Source organism: Syngnathoides biaculeatus, chromosome 3 (assembly GCF_019802595.1).
Source record: "Syngnathoides biaculeatus isolate LvHL_M chromosome 3, ASM1980259v1, whole genome shotgun sequence".
Lineage (NCBI taxonomy): Eukaryota > Metazoa > Chordata > Actinopteri > Syngnathiformes > Syngnathidae > Syngnathoides > Syngnathoides biaculeatus.
In genome coordinates this window covers 12,825,620-12,838,897 of record NC_084642.1, presented here as the reverse complement: position 1 = coordinate 12,838,897, position 13,278 = coordinate 12,825,620, and the positions used below count along the sequence as shown (strand labels likewise).

The 13,278-nt window shown below is 41.3% G+C and overlaps 1 protein-coding gene across 10 annotated transcripts in view; it reads right to left on the bottom strand.

The window, feature by feature from the left end:
• esrrga (estrogen-related receptor gamma a) overlaps nt 1–13,278 on the bottom strand; it is a 254,158-nt gene that overhangs the window by 167,466 nt on the left and 73,414 nt on the right. For 8 of the 10 annotated variants that reach the window (XM_061814389.1, XM_061814382.1, XM_061814388.1 and 5 more), the window contains exon 3: nt 9,490–9,589. The gene's annotated coding sequence lies outside the window, so the exon portion shown is untranslated. Of the gene's footprint in view, nt 1–120; nt 214–640; nt 767–9,489; nt 9,590–13,278 lie in introns of all 10 variants that reach the window. The other 2 variants (XM_061814383.1, XM_061814385.1) reach the window with 2 other exon arrangements.

Sequence of the window (13,278 nt, the reverse complement as noted above, 5' to 3'; positions counted from 1 at the left end):
AATAATGAGGGGGGAAAAAATATATATATATTTTTACAAAAAGTAACATAAAAACTACTCGTAACGCGAGTAACTTGAGAATGCAAGAATACATGAAAGAAAAGCTAATGGGCTACAAACCAAGTCGGGCTCTGAGATCGACTGACTCAGGTCTAATAATGGAGAGCAGAGTCCAAAGCAAACATGGTGAAGCAGCATGTAGTTATTCTTATGCTGCAGAAAATGGAATACAGACAGAGGTGCCGTTAGCCACAAGTGTGCGTGTTTTCAAATCCAGATTCAAAACGCTTCTTTTTTCTCCTGAGTTTTAGAGTATGTCCACTTTTCAGTGATATTTTGTGTGCTAAAAGTTGTTTTAATTGTATTTTTTCAAATGTTTTTATTTATGCATTTGAATGCTTTTAATCATGTAAAGCGCATTGAGTATGAAATGCACTATAAAAATAATTTTGCTTTGCTCTGTACCACATCGGTCATATCAATACCACACAATGGACAGAATTGTTATTAATCAATTAACCGAGTAATAGTTTTTCGTGACTACCCCGAGTTTTTTAATTCATCCCGTCTCGTGTTATCCTCTATCAAGTACATACCACAACACAATATGAAATTAATCAACAACAATGCGACGGCAAACCTCTGGAGGAAAATCCCAGTGTGCATCTCTTCACCTTTCCACGCTTCTCTTTGGACACGAGGAGGCGTTTGAAGCCTTATCGTAGGTGCAGCCGTTTCATGTCCGCCAGACGAATGCGTTTAATGTCTGAGCAAAAGGTAACGTCTGAATAATTACGAGGGCGCCAAGCTGCGAACGCAAATTACTGCTACAAGGCAACAGATGTGTATAACGCGGACACACAGTCACACTCGCAGAGAGGGCTACGCAAACATGACATGCATACAAACAAACAAGCACATACAGTACACACACTACACAGTGTTACACACACCTTTTATGTTATGAATGTGGCACATGCACAAAGTCTCACCTACTGCACTGGTGCGCATTCATACTTGATGTAAATGTTATTTTCTCACTTGAGTATAAGTATATAGTACATGACTTCGAGTGCAAACGATTTTGCCCCAAGCATTGATTTGGAAAACAAACAAACAAAAAAAAACAAGATTATTGACGATGGCATGATGGGGCGGCTGGAAAGCGTTGGGCTCACAGTTCTGAGGTCCCGGGTTAAATCCCGGACCTGCCTGTGTGGAGTTTGGAGGTTCTCCCCATCCCTGCGTGGTTTTTCTATGACCACGCCAGTTTTCTCCCACATCCCAAAAACATGCAACATTAATTGGAAACTCTAAATTGCTTATAGGTGTGATTGTGAGTGCAGCTGTTTGTCTTGATGTGCCCTGCGATTGGCTGGCAACCAGTTCAGGGTGTACCCTGCCTTAACAGCTGGGATAGGCTCCAACATTCACGCAACCATTGTGAGGATAAACGGCTAAGGAAATGGATGGATGGATGGATGGATATTGACGATTTCAATCAATCATAAAAATTGGAACTCGATTAAAAGTTTTTGAAAAAATCCAAAATCCATCCATCCATGCATTTATTTTTTGAGCCATTTATCCTCATGAGGGTTCCAGGAGTACCAGAGGCAATCCCAGCTGTCATCGGGCAGGAGGCAGGGTACACCCTGAACTAGTTGCCAGCCAATCGGAGGGCACATGGCGACGGACAACAGGCGCACTCACAATCACAACTAGGGCCAATTTGGAGGGTCCAATTAAAGGTGCATGTTTTTGGGATGTGGGAGAAAAACGGAGTGTCCAGAGAAAACCCACACAGGCACGCGGAGAATATGCAAACTCCACACAGGGGGACTGGGATTGGACCCGGGTCCTCAGAACTGTGAGGCCAATGCTCTAGAGTTGCTCCACCGTGATCTTAACCCTAAGGCTGAATTTATTATTTAATTAATAATTCATTAATAACAGCTAACAGGTATTTCTACATTGGTATGACACTTAAGAACGCTTAAATATTGTTTTATTGTGACTATTTTTATCATTGAAAATATTTCTTGTGCGGTCAATAAAGGTTTATAATGGCAGCAGCTTGACTCAGAAACAGATGATTTCCTACAGGAAAAATGACTTTTAATTTGGATGCATTGTGCCGGGATACATGATGAAGGATAGTGATTAGTTGGAATGGTCAGCTTCATCCATCCACATTATTCAAACCTTGATAAATGAATCATAACAATAAATGAGACTTATATAGCACTTCCAGGGCTGTGAAATGGAAAAAGTAAAATCCGAGGAACAATTAGCAGGGGACGCGGGGGTCTCCCTCTCTCTCTCTCTCTCACATACACATTCACACACACACACACACACACACACACACACACTCACGCAGGCAGACATGCACGCACACATAATTTGACTGCTTCGTTTTAACCAGTTGTGCGTACTTATATCCATTGATGTGATGGAACAAGCGCATTCTCCAATCCAGATCCAAACGTCACATCCCGGTGCCACAAGATGCAGTTTGCTCTCCCAGATTCTTTAATCTTCCTAATATTCTCGTCAAGGTATTCATTTCCGACTTTAAACTCCAGCCAGCGCCAATTCCACGGTTTCTTGATCCCGTTATCCTTATCAAGCTTCCTTGCAATGTTGCTCTCACCCTCCTCCCTTCGTAATATGTCCCTCTGTGACACCGACATACTGCAAACTTCTGAATGTAAAAACTTGACACCATACAATGGATTGAAATGTGTAGAAAGATCACACCTAAAAAAATATAAATGGCAGATTTTGATCTTTCCTGCCATTAAACGGTGGTGTTTTTCCTTTCGGCTTGTCCCGTTAGGGGTCGCCACAGCGTGTCATCTTTTTCCATCTAAGCCTATCTCCTGCATCTTCCTCTCTAACCCCAACTGCCCTCATGTCTTCCCTCACCACATCCATAAACCTTCTCTTTGGTCTTCCTCTCGCTCTTTTGCCTTGCAGCTCCATCCTCAGCACCCTTCTACCAATATACTCACTCTCTCGCCTCTGTACATCTCCAAGCCATCGAAGTCTGCGCTCTCTAACCTTGTCTCCAAAACATCCAAATTTGACTGTCCCTCTAAAGAGCTCATTTCTAATCCTAGCCAACCTGCTCACTCCAAGCGAGAACCTCAACATCTTCATTTCTGCCATCTCCAGTTCTGCTTCCTGTTGTCTCTTCAGTGCCACCGTCTCTCATCTCAACATCATGGCTGGCCTCAGCACTGTTTTATCAACGTTGCCCTTCATCCTAGCAGAGACTCTTCTGTCACATAGAACGCCAGACACCTTCCGCCAGCTGTTCCACCCCGCTTGGACCCATTTCTTCACCACACTCACCATTGCTATGGATTGTTGACCCCCAAGTATTTGAAGTCGTCCACCCTCGCTATCTCTTCTCCCTGTAGCCTCACTCTCTTCCCCCTCCACTCCTCTCATTCACGCACATATATTCTGTTTTACTTCGGCTAATCTTCATTCCTCTCCTTTCCAGTAGGCTAAGTTAAAGTAAGGGTCCAAACCCATATGAAGATAGAAGAAAAAGACAGACAAAAGAGATTATATACGTTATACGGTGTTCAATGATGTAAATATGATGATCATGACTGAGTACTACACCCTGATTTTTTTTTTTTTTTCACAAATGTCTCCAATTTACATAAAAGATTTCTCTATGACAATACCGCAAACTTTTCACAGTCCTGGCATCACAAGGCCATTCAAAGACTTGTTTTCACCCATCAATACTTCCTTCATTCATCATTTTTTACAGCCCTTCTTATTATTTTTTTGTGTGTGTGTCACCCCGGATGAGGTGGAGTTTGGGCGAGCTGCAATACCTGCTCACTAGAAAAAACAAAAACTGACTCAGGCTCAAGAGATTTCATCTCTGGAAGGGGGAACATTGGTTACAAAGTTAACATGCAGTAAAACCAACCCCAAGATTTAAGCACAATTTCCGACGGTCAGACAAGAAGTATTTACGACTCCTAACTAGCTGTAAAACACTTGATGTGGCTTTCGAAACAACACTGGAAGCACCTCGTGTTTATGTGTCACCCGCTCGCCCGTGCCTTTAATCAGGGTGACAGACAGACACAGCACAATACTCCCCCGCCATTTCCCTAAAAGGCTGCCCAGTCATCTGTCAGCTTTTTTTCTCTATGGATCACGGGGAGATGCTTTCATTCCCTCTTTCTCATTCGCTGAGTGTCAATTAATCTTTCTGCATCCATCCTGCTCGTGCTCCTCCTCTCTCTGTGTGTCTCGCTCACTCTCGTGCACATCGGGTTGCGGTGCATCCCGCCCTCGCCAGCGTAGTCACGCTGATGGCTGGACGGACAGGCCTTTAGGGTACCGCCTGTTTGCCTTGTGTTTTATGGCGTCGGTATTGTGAAGAAGGCATTGGGCATCTGTCGCAGTCATTAGGCTCCCAACACACTCTGTCCAATGCGAGGTCAAAAATGAACGACCCGAGAGAAATCCAAATGCTCACATTGTGCTCTTTCCATTTCTCATCTGTTTGACTGCATTTTGGAAATTAGCTCTGTCAAGCATGTTACATTTCAACCATCCAATAAATGCTTGAAAGTGCATCAGTGACTGTGTCTCTCTTTGCTGACATGTGAGGCATTACATGAATTATTATCCCCCCCCACTCAAGTGATAGAATACTCAAATATTCAAAAAACAAAAAACAGGATGAATTGTAACTAGACAACTTTAAAGGGACCACTGTATCCATCAAGAACAATCAAATTGTTATTGCTTATATTTCTCAATGCTTTTATGTCATAGCTTTTTATTTCCTTAAAGACATACCGTATTTTCCACACTATAAAGTACACCTAAAAGCCTTTCATTTTCTCAAAAGCCGACAGTGCGCCTTATAATCCGGTGCGCCTTATATATGGATCAATATTGAGCCTTTAGTACGGCTCCATCTAATGGATGCATAACGTAACCCCAGCCTCTACTTTATCGTCTATTCTATGCGCCTTATAACGCAGTGCGCCTTATTTATGTAAAAAAGTGTTAAAATAAGCCATTCATTGAAGGTGCGCCTTATAATGCGGTGCGTCTTATAGTGCGGAAAATACGCTAGTTCTTCGGTATATTTTTCAGAGATTAGCTCATAGTTGTTCACTTGCTAATTTGCAACAGGTTTAATATAATCAAAAATTTGAAGTCCAGAGTATCATTTTCTGAAAGTATCAGATTTTTCTCTCTGCAAAATTTTATTTGGTCCAGAGAGGGTTAAAAGTAAGAAGCTATATATATATATATATATATATTTTTTTTTTTTTTAACCCACAATCTAAAAATGAGTATTTTATTTTGGGTGAAAATACAGCTCATAGTTCTTTACATGGTTGGTTAAAATAAAAATTCCATATTTTTTTCCCACAACACGTGGATGCTCAGATTTAATCTAAAGATGCTTATTTTATTTTGAGTGAAAATATCGGTCAGTCCATTATGTTGATATTGAGTTTCACAAGGCCCCCGTAAGAATACTTTAACCTTTTGACTTTTTACATTTTGTGACTTTGTGAATGCAAAAGGTAAGAAATTTCAATTCTGCATCAGTGACACAAATCTCAAATGTCAAGGTGACTGGTTTATTTAAGACGCCTCTCCAAGGCAAAGGTGCGGGTCCGTACAGTAAGTACATGCAGCTGTCCACTCGCATGTACTTGCAGATCCGTCTCGGCACGAGTGTGCCTAATGCAACGCCCCGAGCTGAGCTCCCCCTGGGACATGATCCTCAGACAGACTTATTCAACAACACAAATAAAAATCAATAAACAATCTGAAGTTTTCACCCTTAAAACTGCTTCTTACTTTAAGCTGTTTTTTTTTTCTTCCAATGAATACATAACATGGATGGACCTCAAGAGTGTCGACGGGCTCTGTCCCTAAAAGGGATTACATAGTGGGGGAGAAAGTGGCTTTGTGTTTGTAGAGTGACGACCTCCACACTTCCACAAGCTGCCTGTCATCTCAGGTAGTCAAAATAAGGCACTTTATCTCTCTCCTCTGTGTCTGATAAGATAGATGTTCAAGGCACTCGATTTTTCCATGTATATTTGATGTAACAGCTTGTCAATTACTGGTAATGTAATGTAACTTTCCATCAAAATGAGAGACATATAGACACACACACATATATATATAGACACACAAACCCAATTCCTATAAAGTTGTGAAGTTGTATTAAACAAAAACACAGCATATATTGATCTAGAAATCATGTTCAACCTATATTTAATTGACTGCACCACAAAGACAATAATATAATTAATGTTCAAACTGATCAACTATTGTTTTTAGAAAATAATCATTAACTTAAAATTCTGTGTTACATTGAAGAAAGGTTGAGGAACTTTCGGCTTGTGCCTTTTGGGGTCGCCACAGCGTGTCATCTCAGATGAACGCATATATATGTGTTTGGCACAATTTTTACGCCGGATGCCCTTCCTGACGGAACCCTTCTCAGGGAGTGGAGGCCCCAGTGGGATATGAGCCCACAACCCCTGGTTTACCAAACCAGTGCTCTAACCACTGAGCTACAGGGCCTCGAGTTATACCCAATAATCTTTCCAATTGCCCTGCTCACTTGTGGGATGTTCCAAACAAGTGTCTGATGACCAGTCCTCAACTTTCCTCTTTTTTTTTTCTTCTCTTTGTGTCTTTTGTGCTCCCTGCCCCAGAAATTTTGGAATGTGTTGCAGCCATAAAATTGTAAATGAATGACTATTTGCTAAACACAAGGTTTATGAGTTTGAACATTACATAGCTGGTCTTTGTAGTGCATTCATTTAAATATATCTTCAACATGTTTTGTAAATAACTATATTTTTTAATTTATGTTTAACCCTGGAGAACCCAAGACATCTTTTAATAGATCTCTTTTAAAACTTTATGTACTAACTGACCCCATGGGTTCTCTAGGGTAAATACAACATCCCAACACCATTGGCATTGGGTAATTATTTTCTTTTTATATCTATATGCATGCAGAACAGTATGTGCACTGAACTCTTTGTTAACAGCCAACTCATTGCACATTTTCAGCCTGCAGTTTGTGAGTGTAATTGCACGTGTGTGGCTATTTATGCGTTTATAAGGGACTACTTTGCCAAGAGTGTTAATTAGAGGTTAGTTCAGGACAGATTCTGTTCTTCCCTTTTGATTCCACACCCGGGTCACAGGCAGGCTACCATGTGTGTGTGCCTGTGTGTGTTTATGTGAGAGCGACAGCCGAGAAGCCCTCAAGCGGCAGAGAGAGGTGAGGGCTGGTGTGTCTTCGGGCCACAACAGGCAGCAAGTCGACCCAGGGAGGGCGTCATCATGGATTTCGGCCTCCGGCTGGCCTTCCTCTCTGGGCAACATCTATGAATCTGTTTATACGCCCTACAGGTTGCTTGGCCCATACACGTCTTTAAGGCTACTGTCACATCACATAATGGCATGCAGTCATTTTTTCCCCCCTTTTCATATGATTGCGCAAACACTCGCTTCTTGATTCTCCAATCTTGGAAGACGATACTACTCAAGTCACTAGGCCTGGCAGTATATGCAATTTAAATTTGTAATGAATATTTTCCAACTCATACTGGTTTTGATCAAAAATCTGTGAATCTAAGAGGGTTAGTTTTGTCACTTTTTCAGCCACTAAGATGGGGTCACAAGCTCAAGGTGTGTTGGTCGTGAGTTATTAAGAGCAACGCAAAGAAAAGGAATGCAAAGACAACAGCAAATGATAACTAAAATGAGTGTCAGTCAAACACAGACCTTCACGGAACTGCTGTCTGCAATATAAAAAAAAAATTTAGTTTGCAGGCTACTTCCTGAGCCACGGAGAATGAAAAACAGATGTTGCAAATGGGTGGGTTACGCCTTTTTTATTTTGTTATTTGATGACAGCGACTCAAAACATGAGAATGAATCACAAAATGTGCAGAAAGATGGAAGAAGTAAATGAGGGGGACTTTACCGTCTGAATTGTGTAAGAGAATAAAATCCTCAAACAACTCAGGTTGTACTGACAGAGCTCTAATTTTTTTTAGGAGGTACTTGGAAGCTCTGACTGGCCTTGGCTGAATTTTGTGGGTAAATTGACATGGCAATTATAATATTGATTGCAATATGGTCGTAACAGAGGAATGGTGGAGCAAGCGGCTATAGCGTTGGGCTCACAGTTATGAGGGCCAAGGTTCAAATCCCGGCCTCGCCTGTGTGGGGTTTGCATATTCTCCGCAATGATTGTGTGGGTTTTCTCCGGGCACTCCAGTTTCCTCCCGCATCCCAAAAACATGCAATAATAATTGGACACTTTAAATTGCCCTTCGGTGTGACTGTGAGTGTGACTGGTTGTTTGTTTCAATGTGCCCTCCTATTGGCTCGCAACCAGTTCAGGGTGTACCCCACCTCCTGCCCGTTGACAACTGGGATAGGCTGCAGCACTCCCGTGACCGTTGTGAGGATAATTGGCTCAGAAAATGGTTGGATGAATGGATATGGTAGTAATGATGGAGCTCTACTGAATTATATTCCTATTGAATCTCATTCTATATTATTATTAGTAGGACATACAATTGGAGTTGCTCTTTCAATCCCAGTTTCTAACAATATACAAACAGGCAAATGGTGAACACTGCTCTAGGGGAAATGTTCCTTTCCGAACGTGGCCAAAGTGTTTTCTATTGTTGCAATATCCTTTGCATTCTAAACGCAAATAACGAGCGTGTTTCCAAGCCCGCTTTACATGTGTTTGTGAAATACAAGAGATTCCTTGTATTTAGTAACAACTAATATTTCATATATACCACAATAGCATTTATAATTCTGTAAGCCGGGCAAAACATCACACCTCATACTGGGGAAACGTGTTAAAAAAATGTTTCGGATAAGTGAGCAGTAAAGCTGTTTGAACACTAATCCATATAACACAAAGGTCAATGAGGTATGAATGAAATATTAAAATTGAAACAGTATGTTGTTTGATATTACATTGAAGTAATTAGATAATGTCAGAAACTGTCCGTATATACACAATTCAGAACAGTACATTCAATGCAGAACTGGGAATTTTGTGCTGAAAAAGTTGGTGATGATTATACATTAAGTGTGATTGTGAGTGCGGCTGGTTGGTTGTTTGTATGTGCCCTGCAATTGGCAGGCAACCAGTTCACGGTGTACCCGCCTCCTGCCCAAAGATACCTGGGATAGGCTCCAGCACTCCCACGACCCTTGTGAGAAAAAGCGCCTTAGAAAATAGATGGATATTTTAGTGAAGGTGTGTGTGTGTGTGTGTGTGTGTGTCTTTGTGTCTACTTTTTCAAATGTCCATCTTAACTTTCTGTCTATCGGCCCATCCAGAGAAATCCAACCACCCACAATCATAATGGCTACCGGATGGAAGAGAAATCAAACAAACTAGATGACAACAGATATGCATCTTACTTTTTGACGGAGGGAGATATCCGAATCACAGACAGAGGACAGGCAACTGGGAGGTCAAGCAGCTCAAAAGGGAAACATCAGGATGGAGAGGAAAAGGACTCTGAGAATGAAAAACAAAAAAAAAACAAAAATCTGAGAGACTCAACTGACATCATTCAACCAAAAAATGGTGTGCGGTTACACAGGCAATTTATGGAGTGCAACCGAGAAATTAATTGTGTCACACAGAAAGATGCACTTAAACGCAAGTGTGAACATGAATTTTATTCAACGTTCCCATGCACATAAACAAACAAACATTGGAGTTTATGGAACTCCACTTCAAAATAGGATGATAATAATACATATTTTTGGTTGCTTTAAGTTGTTTTTCCCCATCAGGACATAACTTAAGATAAATATTTCTGAAATTGGTCAACACATTACGCTCCAGAATGTCTTGATAATCAAGAGGTATCACTGTGCATTATAGACTCGTAATATCTTGTGCAGGATGGAATAAAGCAGTCCCAGGACACAAAAAAAAATATTTTCTATCTGGTTAACATTTGTTTAAATTACAAAGATCCATTTTCTTAACAGCCCGCATTATAGGACAAAATAAACATTGACGTAGGGATCTTTATAACATGTATCAATATCAAACCTATGAACTAAAAGGCAGTGTGTGTGGAAGTAACCCAATTGACTTCATATTTACTTATTGTTTCAGCTATAAGTTAAAATTGTTATTTTGGAACCATTTTATCACATGAAATTGTTTATTTTGCATGCGGAAGGTTTGACTTGACTTCCTGATTTAAGGTGGGCGTCTTTTATTTTGAAGGGTAGGGTAGTCATTGTTTTGGGACGAAAAACAAGTGGACAGAGTTCCAGTGTTTTTTTTTGTTTGTTTGTTTTTAATGGAAGCAACCAAATGCTATAAAAAGGTGATTCCTTTTCGGACACACCGAGGAGCCAAAAGGTTATTGTTTGTGATACTGAGAGACAACGTTTGTGAATTCATTGTGATGTAAAGCTACAGTGATGTTTAAGATCAATGTTAGGCTTTTTTTTTTTTTTCTGTTATTGGCTCTTACGTTGGTTTGAAGACTAAAATAAACACTAAAAATCATCAGTGCAAAACTGCAGGCAAGCGTTTACCTTGTCAGCTGTCTCACTGTTGCCACAGACATTTTATTGTTTCACTCACTCAATTGTTTGAGAGTTGACTTCACGTTAGCTCTGCACGGTGTAGCCTGAGGCTTGAAGTGTCTCAGATGCTACAAATTGTGAAAGCCTCTATTCAACATAATCTTGTTTTAGGTGTTGCACAGAGGTCGTCTTTAATTTTAACAAAGTTAAGACCCCGACCCTGATAGCCATAAACACAACTTGTTTTTAATCACTTATTCTTCAGAGCTCGCCGACTAGGTATCGAAACTGGGAACATATATATATATATTTTTTTTTTTTTTTTAATTGAACAAATCCAAGAGAACCAGAAGGTTAGTCACGGTTCAAATTGTTTCTCGATTTTCATGTCCAACCCTACTGGTCAAGGATCTCATGTTTTGTCTCATCTGTCCAGGACATTCTCTCCAAAGCTTTGGGGTCGGTAATCTGTTTGACAAATTCCAGTCTCGTCGGGTTGAAGTCATTTCAGTAACCATTGTGAGCTCGTTTTAAAGGGAGTAGAACCAACAACTTTGCTTTCATCCATCCATCCGTTATCGGAGGTCGTGGGAGTGCTGGAGCCTCTCACAGCAATGCTCGGGCAGGAGACGATGTACACCCTGAACTGGTTGCCAGCTAGTCGCAGGACTTGGTTTAAATGTGGATGACAAAAAACTCATGTTCTCTGACCCCTGAATTTAGATGGTTTCAGTAGTGGTAAGGCTGATTGTGTCTCACGTTCATGCACACAAATGAAACAAATCTGTGCACGTGTGTATTCAATAAACTATTTTACTACATCTGTGTCCAACATATTGTTTGTATAGCAAGATGGATGAACAAACACAGACACTTCAAGCTTCTGGCCCCTTGGCTCTCAGCAGGTCCCACGCTCCCGTTGAGACTGTTTTGGGCTTCTGCTGTTCTGTGTTTTCCAATGATGAGTTGTTTGTGTGGCACATTTGTTCCCTGTTACGTTGAAGGGATGAAAGCTGAAGGAGTCCATTTGATTGAACTGTCGCTAATCCCTTAACAACACGGGGGACCATGATTGGCCACAGCCATGCCAAAGGAGGAGGCCATCTGCAGGTGGTTAGGACAGACAATTGAATGGTTTTTGAGATGCAGCAACACTCAAGTGAAGAATATTTGACATGAATATGTTCTTTTTTTCCCTAAAATATGCCTCACATTTCTTAAACAGGCAAAGTAACAGGCATACAGGGGGAAATATATTAATGTGTTTTATTAGGAAGATGAAAATAGCGCTCCAATAATACCAGTACTAAAAAGTGCAGAACGTAATGATTTAATAGTTCAATTCAATAAAATGTCCGTTACTTCTGGAATAGTTGCCTTGGCCGCCGGGGGCAGCATAATACAGTCTTACAGACCCAAAAATGTATGAGTCGGCACTACTGTCAGTGAGCCAATAAGATGCAATAATAACATTCGTCTTTAGCCCACAGACGATAAATGGTCTCAAGAGTATTCTGTCTAGAAGGGTTGCTCCAGCTGTTGTTTTGCCATCCATTGCTTAAAGGGTTATAACAATGTAACTATCAATGCTAATTATATGCCTGTCAATGGTGTTTCCTTTGTGTGTTAGCATTGAGCTAACAGAGGCATTCTTCAGGGAAAGCTCTTTGGTTTTCTTCAATACATGTCTCCTTTTCCTTTCGGCTTGTCCTGTTAGGGGTCGCTAGGGGTCACCACAGCATGTCATCTTTTTCCATCTAAGCCCATCTCGTGCATCCTCCTCTCTAACACCCACTGTCCTCATGTCCTCCCTCACAACATCCATCCACCTTTTCTTTGGTCTCCCTCTCACTCTTGTGCCTGGCAGCTCCATCCTTAGCACCCTTCTACCAATACTCACTCTCTCGCCTCTGAACATGTCCAAACAATCGAAGTCTGCTCTCTCGAACCTTGTCTCCAAAACATCCAACTTTGGCTGTCCCTCTAATGAGCTCATTTCAAATTCTATCCAACCTGTTCACTCCAAGCGAGAACTTCAGGATCTTCATTTTTGCTACTCCAATTCTACTTCCTGTTGTTTCTTCAGAGCCACCATCTCTAATCCGTAAATCATGGCCGGCAGCCAGTCTTCATTCCTCCTTTTCAGTGCGTACTTCCATTTTTCTAATTGTTCCTCCGCCTGCTCTGTGCTTTCACTGCAGATCACAATATCATCTGGGAACATCATTGTCCAAGGGGATTCCAGTCTAACCTCGGCTGTCAGCCTATATATTACTACCGCAAACAGGAAGGGGCTCAGCGGAACCCTGATGCAGTCCCACCTCCACCTTAAATTCTTCTGACACACCTAGTCTTCAATACACAAGTAATCCTCTTTTTTTTTGTTTAATTTGACGGTAGACTTCAACTGTGAGTGGAAATATATTTTGTTAAAGATTCACTCATATCTAAAGGCCCCATCCATCCATCCATCCATCCATCCATTCATTTTCTTCTGCTTATCCGAGGTCGGGTCGTGGGGACAGTAGCTTTAGCAGGGATGCCCAGACCTCCCTCACCCCAGCTACATTAGCTAGCTCTTCTGAGGGGATCCAGATACATTCCCATGACAGCTGGGCGACAATAGTCTCTCTAGCGTGTCCTAACTGGTTCCCG